The 19,507-nt window shown below is 28.9% G+C and overlaps 1 protein-coding gene across 6 annotated transcripts in view; it reads right to left on the bottom strand.

Moving 5' to 3' along the window:
• LOC112683134 (neuropeptide CCHamide-1 receptor-like) overlaps positions 1 to 19,507 on the bottom strand; it is a 169,475-nt gene that overhangs the window by 24,666 nt on the left and 125,302 nt on the right. The window contains exon 3 of one of the 6 annotated variants that reach the window (XM_025554030.1): positions 6,317 to 6,495. The exons of the other annotated variants lie outside the window; for them this stretch is intronic. The gene's annotated coding sequence lies outside the window, so the exon portion shown is untranslated. The remainder of the gene's footprint in view (positions 1 to 6,316; positions 6,496 to 19,507) is intronic. 6 annotated transcript variants of the gene reach the window in all.

Here is a 19,507-nt window from a genome sequence, read left to right as displayed (position 1 = left end):
TTAAATAATGAATAGGAACAATCAAGTTTTTAAAATACAATATGTTTTTTGGTTGAAAAATGTATTGCCTTTAAGAATGGAAACAGATACACTTAAAATATAATCAAAACGGTAGAATAATTATTAATTTATACGGCAATTATACGCCAATCGCACAACAACAGAATTTTGCAAGCTCGGGTAACTTTTTTTAATGTTTTAAAAGCTGTTTCGTGAAAAACCCCATTATTGTAAGACTAACAGATTATTCCTGACGCTCAAAATCCATGAAATGTATATAAGATTAATTACCGGCTAAAAATATTTTATTTATTTATTTTGATTATAGTCCTTTGTTCTTAATACGATTTTGTAAGTTCTGTGTAGTTTCGTTTACGTCCTTTATCCGATTTTGTATACGTTATATACCTTAGTAATATTAATTCTTCGATGAAATATTTACATACTAATGATATTTTGTGATCTGTATTTATTACCTAACGACAATCAAGTATAATACCACTTGATTTGATCGTAAAATACTCGTACATGCATTTTATCTATTAAATATCTTTCAAAAAATATTACTTAAATTAAATTAATTTATTTTTATTTTTAATTTTAAAAACTTGTAAACATTGTACCTACTCGTATTTGTCCGAACAGAATTTAGAGTTTTATTCGAGTATTTAAATTATATAAAAACTACTACTGTATAACTATATGGCACTTTTTTTTCCTTCTTGATTTTAAAATGTATAATAGTATATATTTTTTATATAATAATATTTTTATTTATATAATATATAATATAATAGTATATATTTTTATATTTTCACTATTCACATAAAATGTATAAGAGCGCAACATAAAAAACGGTTTATTTTTGAGATACCTTTTTTATGAAAACCCGCACTGTAGCTATTATTATAGCCGTACATTTAAATTCGGCATTAAGTTTAGATATTATAAATCAACATTTATTTACATGTACATATAAATCTTTTGTAGTCCCAGTTTTAGTGGTTACCCCGGAAGAATTTAAATTCACTGCATGTTATAAACATTTGTTATGTCCACTGAGAGATTCCTTAAAAAATTCCTATTTATATATTATAAGTTTCGTTTTAGAGATATTTGTACTATAATGCATTATATTAGAAATAGTATTAAATATAAATATATATATACACATATATTAAAAAAATATATATGTATATATGTATTAAAAATATTTATCAGTTGATTGACAAAAACCTTTTAAAAAAAAAATCTAGAAATATAAATCTTTAAAATCAGTGATTTTTATTATTTACATAATGAAAAAGACGAAAATAACAATCATAGCTCGCTTAGTTATATACTTTTTTTAGGATACTTAGTACTGTACTAAATTGTATCTAGTTGGTAGTAGTTATATTTTATAACTAGATAATAGAAGTGTATCTTTGCAGTAAAAACACAAAACTATCATTTTTTTATACAGACGATTATATTGAACGTTAACTTTTTGAATGTTACTTTCCGTCTATCTATCAACTGTAAACAACCGTCAAATAGTCTGCATCAATATTATAGATTATAATACTACTGTGAATTCGTTTATCTACGAGGTACTTGTATTTAAATTCAATGATTTTTTGTTTAATATATACTGGTAAAGAAACTAGACATTTTTTTATTGAAATATAGATATTATATTGCAATGAAGTTTTCTCACAAACAATATATATTCTTTGATTTAACCGCTCGCTTGTCCGATCCAAAATCCCTTGAGACAGAAAAATATAATCTGTGTGTGTAAGGTTGAAACTTATACAGGTGCGGCAGAGCCGACTAACGAGTTTTGAAGGGTTATAAAAAAGGAACAGTAAAACTTAGAGAAAAAAAACTTTTTTTTATTAAAATAAGTATTGAATCCCATTTTTAAAAAATATTGTTTGAAAATTATATCTCGAAGATGGCGGCCGTAAGCATCAATACACTATTGTAGACGATCTCTGAAGCTCTCATATGATTTTCGGCACGTTTCGACTGGTATGGCTTCGATTTCCTCAGTGATTTTCTGTTTAAGGTCTTCTATGGTATGTGGGCGATGTCTGAAAACCTTGTCCTTAAGGTAACCCCAGAGGAAAAAATCACACATGCTTAAATCTGGAAACCGTGCTGGCCAGCTTATGTCTCCTCTTAGAGAGACTAACCGCCCAGGGAACATTTGTTGGAGGAAATGGCTGAAGACCATGATTTAGAGAATGTTTCAACAAGACGGGGCTACAGCACACACAGCTCGAATTTCACTTGGTGTCTTGCAACAAATGTTCCCTGGGCGGTTAGTCTCTCTAAGAGGAGACATAGGCTGGCCAGCACGGTCTCCAGATTTAAGCATGTGTGATTTTTTCCTCTGTTTTTTATAACCCTTCAAAACTCGTCAGTCGGCTCTGCCGCGCCCTGTATATGTTTTAATATGACCGATTCCCCGTTGTGCGAGTGCTGTCTAACATAGACTACAAGCGATATCGTTGAGGAATGCCAAAGAACAAGATTTGAAGGAGGGGTAGTTACACTGTACGTCAGCGACCAATGGCGATCAAATGGTTAGAAGAACTTGATATTCGATTTATTTTGTTTATTTTTCCTATATTTTATACAACTATTATTTTAGTTTGTTTTGTATATTATTATGTTTATTTTATCTTTTATCTCATATTCTATACATATACCTTATTAATTTTGTAATAATAACCCATGCCGAGTGTCATATGCATAAATAAATAAATATATATTTTATTTTTATTCAACAAATTGGTAATTATTATCATATCAATGAAGAAAATACTATTGACAAATTATCGTAATAATGTTTTAATTCCAGGTATATAATACCTATATAATATATAATATAATACCTATATAATAATATAATACACAGTTTAATGTTGTTTATTATTTTTTTTTAAATTATTATAATATTTTTAATGAAAATTTGTGATTTTATTAAAGTTTAAAATTAAAATTTAGAAAAAACTATTTAAAAATACTAATTAAATTATAACATTTCGTAATAAAACAAATAATATAAATAAGAAATTTTCATAGAAGTACAAAATTATTTAATTACATACCTTAAATATTAATAACAACAATTTCATTGATCACCAATAATTTAGACTAAGTAGTAGAAGCAAAATATTTTGAATTCGTTATGACTATAATCTTAGTATGTAATGATTATTGATGATTGATAATCAAGAATAAAATAACAATATCAGAGATTATACTCCATGAAACTATAAAACTATAGTAATAAATAAATAATCATTAAAATTATAAAAAACATTATTGGATATATATTTTGAAATTTTTAAATGTGTTTTTTTTTTTTTTTAACTAATTTTATTAATTTCTAAGTCAACCGACTATACTATACTATATTATTTATTACATATTTCTTTTTTTCAAAATATACTACATACAATTATTAATATATTATGTTTATTATTAAGTTTTGTATTCTTATATTTAGGTCAATGTTTGGTTTATGGGTATAGATGGGTTCATATACTAGTAAGAATGATGGAAAATTTATGAGAATGACTTAATATGTCCATTGCTCGTCAAGGCCGTCATTCACACTACATAATTCTTAAAAAATAATAAAAAAATACTTTCTATAAATAAAATTTTTATTTTTATACAATGTACCGTTTTTTTAATTGGCTTTATAAATGTGGAAGTTCATTATGCCGTATGTATGTCATAGGTAATTGAGTAATGAGAACAATAAACATACAATGCAAAAAATTCAACATAAACCTACCCAGTCTGAGAATCTTTGAAAATATCATGTATTATACGTGTATGTGTATGTGTGTGTGTGTGTGTGTGTGTGTGTGTGTGTGTGTGTGTGTGTGTGTGTGTGTGTGTGAGAGAGAGAGAGAGAGAGAGAGATAGAGAGAGAGTGAGAAACTTACGTTCGCGACAAAACTGTTAAAAAAAATCGACTGACAATATGTAATTTATGTTTATGTACAAATAATAGTTCTACACCTAACATCGAATCTAGCGGTCATATGTTTGGCTTTCGTAAGTTAAACTGTCAGATTGTAATCGTTGTAATCGTTACTATTTTTACTTTAGACACTCAAGAACTAAATCCGTGAAAACGTGAAATTGTGAGTGTAACTTCGTTTTTACTAAAAGGCGATGGTATTACATTTAAACCCTTTTTGACATCGAGAAAAGACGTGGATTTCATTGGTTTATTATAACAATATTAAAACTCTTGGACTTTGAAACATGATTGTAATATCACAGAAATCTGGGAATTTAGCCAATGTATAATAAAAACGAATGACATAATAAAATGTAAAATGTAATACAATTTTACTAATAGTTCTCTTTCTGTGCCGGAGTATCGAATCTGCAGAATTTTCTCAAATTATTTTCAAATATTGCACAAATATTAAATTATATATATATATATATATATATATATTTCTTTATTTTCAGTTAAATAAACAAAATGTACTAAGAAATTAAGACGAACATTTGATAATCACACTATCGTAATTGATAAATTATTATTCTAACAAGTTATAATTGTAAAACAAGTAGTAGTAGTAGTAGTAGTAGTAGTAGTACGAAAAATATCGATAAAATATCATGTTTTCCACTGTCAAAACTTAGTAAAAATAATTCAAGGCTTTCACATTCGTTTAAAAATTAAATTAAATTATACAATAATATAAGTTGAGAATTCACTGAGGGTGATATCGAAGATTGTTAAATAAAATTCAAATGTAACAATATAACTATTTCCAATTACGGCATTTCACTTTTAAAATGTGTCGATACCGTTTTACCGTATAACTGTAATGGTATTTATCGACCAACGAAGTAAAGAAACCAAGCGATACGAGGGTCAAAGTGTACGTTTTCAATATTTAAAGATAACTGATTTTTGTTTATTTATGCCGAAAGGGATATGAATGACACCGGAACATGGTTAATTTAAATAAACCGATGTAAATATGAGTATGAAAAAAAGTTTTTTCAAATAACCAAGTACTATAAGAGTTGCGGAACACAGGTGGAATGTGAGTTGCGAGTTGATTCTCACGTGAACTCAGATAAAATAACTTACTCAATGGGTTGTTTGGGCAATTCGATCACTGTCAGAATGTAAATCGAAAAATCGTATGGTTAGTATAAATAATCGGCCATTGTGGTTGTCTGAAAATATCTAGTGATCAAGTACGATCGATAAACACTCGTTGATAATATGATTGCAGTTCCGTTTCACAGTCGATAGCACACCATAACGTTAAGAATAAAAATATGTGTAGTTAATTTTTGTGGAAAGAGGTCTGGAAATAGAATCAGAACTAAATTATTCATCTTACTACCGTAAAATGAATACCAAATCATTTTTACGAAACGAACATCGATATTTCAGTATTGTGATACGCATACGCTTGGATTGATTTCCTTATTATATTGTTTCTCCTTTCACGGCGCCAATACTTACGAAGAATAACATATAGAGTGTATAAAATCCAACAGTATTTTTCGAATTCTTGCGGGGAAAATATAAATTCAATAGTCCTCTCCAAATAAGAAAATCTTCTTTTAATTTTTTCTATTAGGCATTATCAATGCAATTAATATATTATTATTATTAATTATAAATAAATTACCTTCAGCTTTTTTTTTATATATGTACATAATTAAATTAAGTAAGTATATGCAATGGAATTTCGTAGCATTTTTTTTTATCTGTGAATCTGTATACTTGGATATCGAATCACGTGTTATTTCATACGTTATGTATTTTAGTGAAGATATTTTAAAATTATTAACTTATATTCACAAAACTGTTTGGATAAATTTGAGATTTTTCATGTTTTGTAAATCGCACACTTAAAAAAAATTAGGGCGATCAGATAAAGTACATATATTTTGGCAACTCGTCAAGCTAGATGAACCGAAAAAAGATTGGAAATTTTATTTATCCAGCAATAGTAGTCCTTATTTGCGACCCAACGCAGAACTATGTGAGAGCACACCTAATATAGGCTCATTCAAGCCAGGCACGGATTCAGGGGGAGGGTCATGGGAGTCATGACCCCCCAGAAAAACATCAAAATTAGTTCCTTTGTGTTTATTTAAAAATTAAAATATGTATAAAATGCGTTTTTAATTTTTTTCAATTTTTCTTGCAATAAAAATATTATACAACATATTATATTTATATACATTTAAACTACATCACCACTTGTTTATAAAATCATGATTTCCATCCAACTTTTAAGAATATTAATAGTGATTATAAACTTACTGATAGACTATAATATTGTTGGCGAATAACTATAAATATAATAGTAAATTTGCGGAAATTTTTGAGTGTTCGACCTTCGACAGAAAGATAACTTATCTTAGATAAGATTACTGTCAATTCGTTGGCTGGTACCGAATTGGTTCCCGAGCTCCAACCCCATGTGGCGAATTGGTTCTCATCTGAAAAAGGTATTTTATTAGCTATAGCCGAATTGGTTTCCGTTTAACTACGCACATTTTCCTTCTCAATCTTACAAGCTTAGAACTGTCAACTTTAAAGTAGGCTTGGTTGATGTGCGTTAATGTATGTTAAAAAAAAATGATAAAAATATATAATTTTAAATGGTTGGTTTGAAAGTCAACTAGTCATCACTTAGGTGTACGAAATACAAATAATAAAATATAATAAGTACATTTTAAAACCACTGATTTGCAAATATGAAGCTAACTTTCTTTAAATATTCAATTCTCGTAATCTTCTCATTAATGTACTCAGTCATACAATTATCCAAGTATTTGTTATTTCTTTCCTGTTTGCTAGTTATTTGATAGTATCTAATAATCTATATTATATCTATTATATTTCTATATTCTATCTTATCGATATAATAATTGTATCTATATGTCATACATATAGCTTTTAAATTTTTGTTTTTTGCTCTCAATGCACTAGTTCGCCTAACCTGTACACAAACGGGAACCAATTCGGCTATACCTAATAATACCTTTTTCAAACGAGAACCAATTTGTTTACTCCCAATCCATTACCTGTATATTTATATAATATTATACCATATACTTACTATGGCACCGCTAATCGCTAATTTTGGTTCTAATAACTTGTTAAAAAATACTATACATGCGATCATTCTCTACTCTCAGGCGTTTTAAGGCTTTAGGTTTCATGGCTTCGTTTAAACATGGGAAAAGAACGGTTTGTTCAATATTCACAAGAATATACACATAAACGTTAATAATATTATTTCTAAATTTGGAAAAATAAAACAAAGAAGATTAAACTTTGTTATTTAATTTTAAAAATTAACAATTTCATATATTCATAACGTTCTAATTTGAGTTAATAATTTACTTTTATTATTTTGTAATTGTGTATTATCTTTTTGTATTTTCAAAAAAATGACCCCCTCCCTCCAATTTGAGTTCTAAATCCGTGCCTGGCTCAAGCAGCTAATGGTTTTTTTGTTGTTCGTGTCTATCGACAGTTCCGGCAGCGTTGCTTTTTATTTTCGCGACCACTAAGCGTGATAAAATCTCATTATAATGCTAGAATAGTTTATCAAGTATTTATTCGGATGTAATTTATACGATATTTCCTATTCGAGCAGATATTTCTGCGAAACCGCTGACGTATTCGTATATGTAACATTAGAAACATTGAACAAACGTTTTTGACTACGGATAAAAGGTTCTTTTGTTCAACACACCACTCGATGGACAGCTGATAAATTATGTCCATGTTTATGGTTAGGTCATGTTTCTTCATCAAAATGTATTTTTTTCGCTTTCTGTTCATCACACACATAGAAGCTCATGTACGAATCACACATAATATATATAATACTGTAAATCGTTTAATGCGTTTTTTCAACATTTAAATATAAACGAACAACCTCGATCATGTACATATCATCAATATGCATATATATGATCACAAATAGAGCATTATATTACTATGATATATACAGTGGATGAATGTTACTGTAGATACGTGTGTTTTATGAAAATTACTGAGATCGCATTATCGAAGCTCAACTATATATTTATAACGTACTTTACTGTAGTTTGTTCATCGAAACACAGCGATGATTGAACACAGTGGTGAGCGTAACCATAAGGTCGCGACATTTTAATAAGGTACACCAATAATTATGCAACGAATAAATACTGTACTTATGTTATGTTTATTATTTTCAAAGGTGTAGCTAAAATTTCATTCGGGGGGGGGGGGGCAACTAATTATTAAGACATGCTTAATGTTATTTATTAAGTGTATTTTTAAATATATACTCATATAAAATGTTTTATCTTATTTTATGATATTTAGTTATAATAATTACTCACGAGGTAAATATAAAAAAAAAAGTCATGATAATATCTATGATATATTATATTAAAAATATTCGTATAAAATTGTATCGTTTAAAAAAAATGTTTATAAAACTATTTCATTGGATAGTATATATTGGATGATATATTTCATACACGGGTCAGTTTAAAATTTCGTTAAAAATTAATATATTTATTAGCTATGGCCAAGGAGTATTTTCCCTTTCCTGTCACCTCTTTTCTAGGCTCTTGATTACTATTTTATTGAAAATTACGTAACCATATGCGTATCAGGGCTACACATTATATTGGCCACAACCCAGTTGTTTAATAATAAACTTTTCAATAAAATTACATTCCAATACTCGCATTTTTGACATTTCAATGTAATTTATTAGTACAATAAATACTCGCGTCATCGTGCACTTGTTCTAGCGGTATAACAATTGAGGATAAGTATAGGTAGCCAATAGTTTTCACACTAGAGATCTACACGAGCTGATTTTTTTAGTCCGATTCAATCATACCCGTTCATAATATTTATCATTTGTTTTTGTCAGTGATAAATTTATAAATATCATATAGTCTAATAATATTTACTTATTTTTATTGTTATTTGTGACAAGCCTACTCCATCAGTTTAGGAACATAATAACGCCTATAATTGGTATTAGTATTGTTCTCTTATATTAAAATACGAATAAAGTTATTTTTATAATTCCAGATTCCAAAAACGTGAAGATAATATTTTTCCAATATCATGACAATTAAAAACATAATTACTATAATTTACAGTATTTATTCTGAAAATATAATACGATTATTGTTTTTTTAATAGATTTATAAAAATAATTTTGAACTCATTTAAGTTTTATAGTAACAATTATTAAATTATTTTCTGCCTTACGGGTTTCATTTAGAATATTAAAATATTTAGTTTAAATATTTGTCTGCGAACAATTTTAAGTTTCTTGGTAATTAAACTTAAACAACAATTCTAGTCTACTCTTATGTTTTAAAGCTTTTATGTAATTTGAAAAAATTAATTTTAGACCCAATTAAAGTTCAAAGTTCTACTTAGGTTTTGGATACTACAAAATATTTATAAAGTTTTGTTGGTATGCAAGGGAAGAAAAAAACGGGTCCAATTTATTTATAGAACCGTTTATCAATACAATTCAGATTTAATCCTTTTTTTCTTATTAAAATAAATTGCAGTCATATAACTTTAATAGTTAGTATTTATTGCGACATTTGTTTTAACGTTTTAATCACTTATTGGTTTTTCACAAATAAAAATATTTTATAAAAATGTTCAAGCACACAAATGTGATAAACTATAAAATAAAAGTGTGACACCCTCAAATTAAGTGTATAAAATCAAAATACATTTAAAGGCTTCGAGTTCATATAAACCCATAAAGGCAGTTAGCCAAAGCACTTCAAATTTCAACTATGAACCAATCAACTGTAAATGGATAAGCTCTTTTCTGAAGTTTTGTTTGTTTTATATTTTGAAACTTTGTTTCGCGGGGGGTGTTTGTTTAATATCGATATATGGTTAGATAACATATTATGATATTGTGATTAAAATTATCGTGCCGGGACTATAAATTACAAATTTTCAAGCGAGTGCAAGCGATCATACGAACGTCGTATGTTGTTCAATCAATTTATGTAACGCTGACACTATTAATATTTGTAAGTCAATTTTAAGTATATTTGTATATTGGAATTAGTATGTGAAATACAGTCCACATATTTTTACTTTAATGCAAAACATTTTGGCCCTTCGAACCAAATTCGGAATTAGTGTGATATTAAATAAAATGTACCTATTGTGTTTAACGCGTATGCGTGACGATGAAAAGACTCAAATGCAAGAAAAATGGGTAAATGAACATCATATTAAGGTAGAGTGCATAACATTTAGTTGTTCAATTAAACAGATTGTGACATTGAAATGTTAAGGCTCAAATAAGGTATTATTAGAGTAAGTCTGGGGGAAAATGCTAGATCCATAAATTGACGGCACAGAAACAGGCATTACAATACAAAACGAGACAGCAAAATTAAATATAAAAATATGTTAAATTAAAAGTTAATTGACAAGGTTTCAATCATTTCCCAGTGAGGAGAAAAGTAACGATAAAACACAACTCAAACTAAAAAAAATTAAAAATAAAAAAATTGTGGGATGCATTTGATAATGTACAGAAGGGCGGAACTCTTTTCGCCCAAAAATGACCTTCCTCTTTTTGCCCACGTCCTCTTTTCGACCAAAAATGAAAAAACAGTTTCCTCTTTTCGCCCATGGTTTCACGTTTTACATTTTGGAAACCACTTTCTCAAAATTAATAATTTTTAAAAAATCATATTTGATATTCGATAAAATCACATTTTTGATTGTTATTAATTTAGTCAGTCGAGAAAAGTGTATAAAGGTGCCGACTCTTCTATCGAAATATATAGTTTAAAACACTTTAATAAACGTTATAATTACTTAAAAGTCATAATTAATATGAATATTTGTATTATTTTACAACAACAAAACAAACTATTTATTTAAGTAGTAATCTGATTAAATTACTTATTAGTTATTTTACATCGATAACACTATTTTAAATACTTATTTTTAACACTTATTAAATTATTATTAATAATTATATATTTTTCTATTTTTTTATTTGATTATTATATGATTTTTTTTAAAAATTATTAATTTTGAGACAGCGGTTTCCAAAATGTAAAACGTGAAACCATCTGCGAAAAGAATACAATTATTTTTAGGCGAGAAGAGGAAACTGTTTTTTCATTTTTGGTCGAAAAGAGGACGTGGGCAAAAAGAGGAAGGTCATTTTTGGGCGAAAGGAGTACCGCCCGTACAGAATTAAATAGAGACAAGAGGATCAAGTGGAAATCAAGTCATAAATAAGGAAATATTTGTGAAAATGTACTTTGCCTCATATCCATGGCTGAAGACAGACTTAAGTATGATTGATTTAAACAGAGAATTAAGGAAAAACGGAGAAGGTAACACAAGTATGTTCAACAAAGTAATACCATAAATTGGATACAATAAAATCATTAGAAATTCCAAAGTTTTATGGATCATTTAAAAATTGGACAGCCTTTCAGAACATGTTTGTATCTTTAATGCACGAAAACGAAACGTTAACTTAAGTACAAAAGTTTAATTATTTAGTTTTTACTGAGTGAATTATGTTCTATCATATAATTTTATTTATAAGCTTATTTACTGTTCAATACAAAATTACATACTACATACTTAAAATACTAGTACTAAAAAAGTACAAGAAATTTATTTTTTACGTGCCTACCACCAAAGCAAAATCACGTCATCCTCGTCAGATGACATTTTAAAACTAGTCATACTTCAATATTCTATATCTAGTTTCATTGTTTAAGTTTCTTTAATATACAGATCAACGTGAAACTAGTTTTTTGAAATCGATCGCATACAAAAAGTTTCTTGTTTATACTCATAATTTCTCTGGTGTGCCTAAGGCATTAAAATTATCAATACCCGATAATATTGAATTGGCAGATAATAATTTCTATAGGTGCGGAAAAATAGATACGTTAATTGGTGCAGACACATATTGGGATATAATGAGTACAAATACGTTCAAGTTAATTCTCTCTGGTCAATGTCTACAGGAAACTAAACTAGGATAGATAGTGGTGGGAGGAAATTCACAAAGCGGAACAATCGCGCTGAGCAGTTACATGTTTACGTGTGAAGAACGCATGTTTATCTGATCAAATCGTAATGTTTTGGAAAACGGAAGAATGTCCGGCAAGGAAAAATTGGACTGGCAAAGAAAACATGTGTTGAACATTTTATCAAAAATATAAAAAGGATGAAAAAGAAAAGTTCATAGTTAAATTGCCGTTAAAGAAAAATTCGAATAATTCAGGTAAATCGTATCAAATAGCAGCAATCTATCGATTTTTGGCATTATAGCGGCAATTAGTAAAGTTTGCTGAATTCCAGCAGCAATACATAGAATTTATGCAGGAGTACCATGAACTTGGGCACATGGAGGAGGTAACCGGAGATGATATGCAAAGTGACGAATGCAATTGTGTGTACATATAACATTTATACATAATAAACGAATAGAACTGGACTACAAAATTACAGGTGGTATTCGACGTATCGACAAAAACTGATACGGATGTGCCACATAACGATGTATTGATGAAACGACCAGTTATTCAAGAAGAATCATTTAAAATAATTGCGCATTTTTGAACTCGTAGGTATGCGTTTTTGGGAGATATTACTAAAATGTAATTGACAAATATGGGTTGACAAATAATATTGTAAATACCAATAAATATAATGGAAAACTAACACAAGAAATTAAAGTTCATCGGTTATGTACGATCACATATGGCACGGTATCGACTAGTTTTAATTCTATTAAGTATTTGAAAAACTTATCGATGGAAACCTTGATATCTAATGTAATCAAATACGACTTTTGTGTAGATGATTGTCTAAAAGTTAACATACTATAACAGACGCAGCTTACATAAAAATGGACGACAAATAACACCCAGTTGATAAAAAAATTCCCAATACGAGTCAGATAAATTTAATTTAGTCGCAGATGCTGTAAAACCGTTGGATTATTTTGGGAATCACGAAATGACAATTTATCATATAAGGTAAAATTAACGAAAATTAAAAGCGTTTATAAAGTATATTATCATGCATCATGTTAGTCTATTTAATCCATTGAGACTTGGGGGGCCAGTTATTGTCATGGCCATAATTTGAGATATCTCAATAAGATTGAGACGACAATGTATCCAAAAAAAAATGTATAAAATGGAAACATTTTCGGAATGAACTGCAAAATATAAATGAAATTAAGATATCACGGTGGTCGGATTCGGACATGCTCACATCAGGGGCGTATTTATGGGAGGGCGAGGGGGCCCGGGCCCCTTCCGAAATGAAAAACACCATTGTTAAAGATTGTTATTTTTAACATGAATATGTCTTAATGCTGGGGGTTTCCGAAAATTTGTCGCGACACTGAGAATGTTGCTTATGTGATAATTTAAAATTTTATGTTTATAAAATATGTTTATTCATTTAAGAAAATATGTGGTGAATTTTGAGTGACTCTAATAAAACATTTGTTTATTACAATGTAGTTTTTATAATTTTAAAAAATAATAAATCATTGAAAAAATTGAGTTTCTTATTTCTCTGATGGTGTAAAGTCAATCGAGAAGTCTTATAGTGTTAAAGTAATATTTTTTAGTAATAGTGTGCTTCCTCCTTCTCTTCTACCCAAAAATCAAATACATAATCGCCATCCTCCTCGAAATGAAAACCTATATACGCCACTGGTTCACATGTATAGAAAATCACAGATATTCGGGTATGGCATATCACGCATATGGAGCACGTTTGTATTCACGTAATAAGGCAGTAAACGAATAATTTAGTGTATGATTAATATGTAAGCATAATAAATAAAACATATTAGCTGACGTGCATGCGGAGGAAAATTAATCAACAACAATGATAATAAAAACAGCACAGAAGCAAGCGAAAAATATATTCCGACGATATTCATCGTGGAGGAAGTTATTGCGCGTAGTGACATATACGTTAAAATTTGTAAAAAATGCATTGTGCAAAAACCAAAATAGGACAATAAATAAAAAGTTATTATGTTTAGCCAAAATTAAATCAACGACGTTGATGTTAATAAAAATCGTTCAAGAATATGCGTTTGCGACAAAAATGCGTGATCCAAAGAATGTAATTAATTAGACAAGGATGAAAACACAGATCTCTTTATAATAAATTAATATATTGATAATCTCGAATTAATGTGTTGCATTACTTAACCAAATTGAGTCATGCCTTAATTATAATCGCTCATACCTTTGTCAAATAAACCTAACGATTTAGCTATTTTAACCACTGCATATTTCTTAACAGGTAGTTCACTATTGGTCTTACCCCAAATCGATCACACACATCAGGTGAACAATTTCTTATCACGCTATAGGTCAAAGCCAAATGTAACAAAAATAATAAATTAGACGTAAAAGTGGGAACGGTGGTGCTGATCAAGGAAACGAATATACCTCCACTTCATTGGTGTATGGGGTCAATCATAACTGTACATCCTGGGAGGATGGAGTCATGTCGGTCGTAAAAGTCAATACTCGAGGTGATCTCAAGAAGAGGTCGGTGAGGTTAATTTGTCCTTTACCTGAACCACCCCAATTCAAGATTAGTAATTTTTTTTTTTATTGATCTAAAAATGGCGTTCAGATATTTTTTAGTATCATAATGATACCATTTATTATTATTATTATTATTAATTTTAAATGTACCAGTATTGGCTCTGTTCAGCAATGAATAAATTGAATTGTATGTAAGTCAATTTTAGTCTTTAAGTGTATGTATAATGTAAGTTGTATCAATATACATAAAAAAAAAATGTTTTATACATTGAAAATATGTTTCAAGTGGAGTGAATGTCGATATACTGTTAGATAATATTATATTATGATATCGCGACCGATTATCGTACCGGAACGATAAAGTATCAATTTTTAAGTGAGTTCAGGAGAACAGTCAAACGTCGTATATTGTTCAATAAATATATGTAACGCTTATACTATCAACATTCGTAAAGTTAATTTAAAGTATGTTTGTAATTATAATCTGAAATTTTATGTAAAATACAGTCTACTATCATATTTTTACATTAACTCAAAATACTGTCCAAGGAACATTTATATAATATTGATACATACTCGTGTAGATAACTTTTTCTTTCTCTATCTTTCTCACACACACACACACACACACATATATATATTTTTAAATTAATCATTAGATCATAATATTTCTTCTTCAGCATAAATAATTTATTCAATTTTGTATATCAATATTATTGAAATTTTATAATATATACATAATATACAGACTTTATGTAAACTGCGTCAAGAAAAAATTTAACATTTTACAATTTGCGACAAAACCGATAAGATTCATTATGCAAGCTGTGGCAATACATTTTACGTACCACAACTTGTATAATGTATCTTATCGGTTTTGTCGCAGATTGTATAATGTTATAGTTTTTCTTGCCACAGTTTACCATCTTCCAATATACGGGGGGAAGGGGATTCTGATAAATTTTATCTGAAGTTTATTAGTCACGTATTTGAAGCAAAGTAATGAAATAAATTTTATATTATTCAATACAAAGATTATATTTAACTATTAATAATAGTAATCTTAATAATTAAAAATTACATAACGAAAGTGCCCACCTTCATTTTGTACACAATCGGCTATTCATTTTTTCGTACTATTCATAATTAATCTAAGTATTCACTAATGAGCCACATACATTATTAGAGTTAGAAGAAAATATTAAACGATAATTTACAGCCATCGATGTGCATTATACAGAAAGTTATGGTTAGTACAAACAAATGAATAGCCAACTGTGTAGAAAATGAAGGTGGCCACTTTCGTCATGTAATTTTTAATAGTTAAGATTTTTATTAATAACAGTTAATATAACTTTTGTATTGAATAAAATAAAATTTGTATCATTGCTTTGTTTCCAATATTTCTAATAAACTTCAACTGAAATTTATTACAATCTATAGCCCTACCCTGTATTAATGATATAAAATATTAATTAAACAACACTCGGAGAATTTGTAATCTGTTGAAGTTCTTTTTGGTAGCCAACTAAAACCATCCAAGAAAACAGGAATATTACTGTGAAATGAAAATTTATTATTTTTCAAGATAGTATAAAAAGTTTACTAATACAACCACTTACTCGTAAAAAATATTGACATAATCACGGAGTTCGCTATTTTGAATTGATCATCCGTTTCTGAAGATTCTGAATTTATTTTAGTATTATATTTTATTTCCTTGCTAAACAGTTTTTTGCTATTTTAATTCGTTGTATTTGATATCATCACACAAGGAATGCCGGTGAAAAATATTTATTTATATTCTTTTATAAGTTGATTTTTTTTTTTTTTTACGTACCGGTCAATTGATCGTTCAAATGGATATTCATATATCGGCACATTTCTTAACCATATTTTTGAGTTATTTTTTGTTTCATCAACCTCCCCATTAACTTCCGTATATTCGTCTGGTATAATTTCCTCCCGCCACGAGTTTTCAGATAACCATAATATATCTGGACATTTAGACCCAATACAAATATTCCTATTGAAATAAACTTTTATTTTATCACTCTTAATTAAAATGCTAATTAAAATTGTTACTTGTATTGCGTCATTCTGAATGACCAAAGAACTAATGTTACCCATAGTATACAATGGATTGCCCATAAAACAACCGCAATAGTAATTGTTTTTTGTGATTCCTATATAGATTATTATGCATAAATACGTATTTGAAATAAACAAACATTTAAAAAATAAAATTGAAAATTTACTTGGATTGCGCCCATGAATGCTATTCCCCATATAATGGCCATAAAGATAACGTAAAATGACATTATTATCCATGCCACTATGAACAAATTAATTTTCATATATTCTAGCATTGATAAATTTGTACCATTAACATTTCAATAAATTGATCAATGTCTGAAGATATTTGGTAATAATACTAATCAGAGGTAGCCAATCAAAGGAGCTTTGCGATTTAGTTTGATAAAGCGGTTATGAGCAAAAAAAACTATTGATCATACATGATTTATGAAAAATAATAATAATGATAATAATTGATTTAGGGTTACATAATCGTATAATATCTAAGTACAACCCAATTTTAAACACCGACATAGACATAATCAATACTATTAAGAAGTAATTGACCAATTTATCAAAATTGAAAGAACAAAATAGTTTTAAAATTGTATTATATTTTGATATAATACTATTTGATATGCTATTCATTTATATTCAAATAAATAAAATATTATTTTTTTATGTTACATAGTGTCATGCTGCATTGATAGCTAACGAACGGTTATACTTAGTAATATCTTTATGAGCAACAAATTTTTAAACCTTCAAACACAAAAAAATTTACAGGTAGCTCTTAAAATCCTTAGATCCTTTCCATCGAGATTTTTTTACCTAGTTGGGCCACTGCCAATAACCATTGACACTAGTCTATAAATATTTAAACAAAAAAACGAATAGAGTAATAAATAAAACGATTTGTACTTACTACTTGGTGCATCTATGTCTAGAGATGGTAGATTAACCAATGTTATGCAAAACGCTAAAGTCTGTAAATATCGCATTATACTCGGTGTTAATATCAACTGAACTTTCATCGATCTTCGATCGATTTACTTACAATAAATACGCTCGTCAAAGCGACCGTACCCGTTTGAAGTGTTAGTGTCCATAGCACATGCTTGAGGTAAAACATTTGTATTATTATTGGTGGTTCTCGTGGGGAAGTGCGAAAACCTTAAAGATGATGGGTCGGTGTCGCGTAAGTTCGATCGATCACTAGAATTTACGTGACTATCCGGCGTATAGAGGCGCTACTCAAATATTGTTGACGGGCACAATACGTGACGATTCCTATAGAAACAAATAGCATCGCAACAGTACTCTACTGGCCAGTACAAATATCGAGCACTACGTAATGGTCCAACTCTGGACACGTTACACTATCAACACCTTAGATCATGTTGACCACATCGTTGTAGACCCTTAGGGGTATTTATCTGTCATGTGGCCATACGGTCATCATATCTTACGAGTAGTGTTCGAGAAATTTCGTACAGTATTACAACATTTTTAACATATAAATCAGATAAAAACCCTCAGAGACTAGGAAATTATTTTAGAAATCACTTAGTATCCTAATGCGTTACTCTTACTAATGAAATATTTGTTTCTTCGACTCACGTAAGCACAAATAATTCTCAATTTTAAAACGAATCTCATATGTAAACCAAATCATATCCGTACTAGTTATTACTACACACACCATTTGACCGAAAACGCTTTTCGTCACGTGGAAGCGGCGACCGTAAGTCATTTCCCCCCGCACCCTTTGTCTACCATGCATTAATTAGTCGGCCGCCAAGGATCCTAACATGCCCATGTCACCATCCACTCCCCCTCAGATATTCTAGAATTGTTTTTTTTTTTCGAAACAATTAGTACGTAAACCTGGATATAGTTCAAATAAATTACTAAACATAGGAACGAAAAGGATTTTAAAAATAAATTTAATTATTCGATGGTGGAAGGAGGGGCTAGGGAACAAGACAGAATAACTGGTTTTTCACGTTTCGGTGACTGGATATAGGGTAGTGTATAAATTTGAGAAAAAATCAAACAAATCTATTCAAAAAGCATCTTTTTTTTTTTTTTTGTGCTTTATTTTAGTTGAACAATCAATACTACATTATTTATAATAAAGTTAAGTGTTAACAATACTGGTTGCTGACAGAGGACATGAAAGAGAATTCGCCCACTGACGATACGTCTGTCAAAAAGCATATCTAAGAAATATTTTATCAATATATAAGAAAAAAAAAATGTTTTCTAGTACATATATGCTATATATTATATATATAATATGATGATGCATCCCACGATATTTTTGTTATACATGAATAATAATGTCAAACAAATTTTAAAAACTCTCTAACAAATACATACAAATAAACGTAATAAATGTTTGCAAAAAAAAAAAAAAACTACAATATCTTAGGAAGGGGGTTGGTGGTAGCGACTTGGACCTCAGACACTATACGAGCAGTGTATTATTGAGTTAAATTCGGCTAATTACGTAATATTTATCATTGGTTGGTTTAAAAAGAGCCCAAGTTTTGGTATTCCTATCATTCGAACTTCGGATACATGTCGTCCCGGTTCACAGACGACTGCCTATCGTCGCGGTAAATAACTGAAATCAACGATCGGTGATAATATTGTACGTTTAATACGTGTACAATATGTTATTTTTTGCAGTTAGCTCAGTCGCGAAAACAATTACTTTATTATTCCTACTTGCTTTTAGCTATAGGAATGAAACGATTTAACAACGAGATTCAACTTGGCGAATGAAACGTATTACGTAACA

Source organism: Sipha flava, unplaced genomic scaffold (genome assembly GCF_003268045.1).
Source record: "Sipha flava isolate LNK unplaced genomic scaffold, YSA_version1 220_pilon_pilon, whole genome shotgun sequence".
Classification (NCBI taxonomy): domain Eukaryota; kingdom Metazoa; phylum Arthropoda; class Insecta; order Hemiptera; family Aphididae; genus Sipha; species Sipha flava.
The sequence above is the reverse complement of the archived record's forward strand: the minus strand, read 5'-3'. Positions and strand labels throughout refer to the sequence as shown.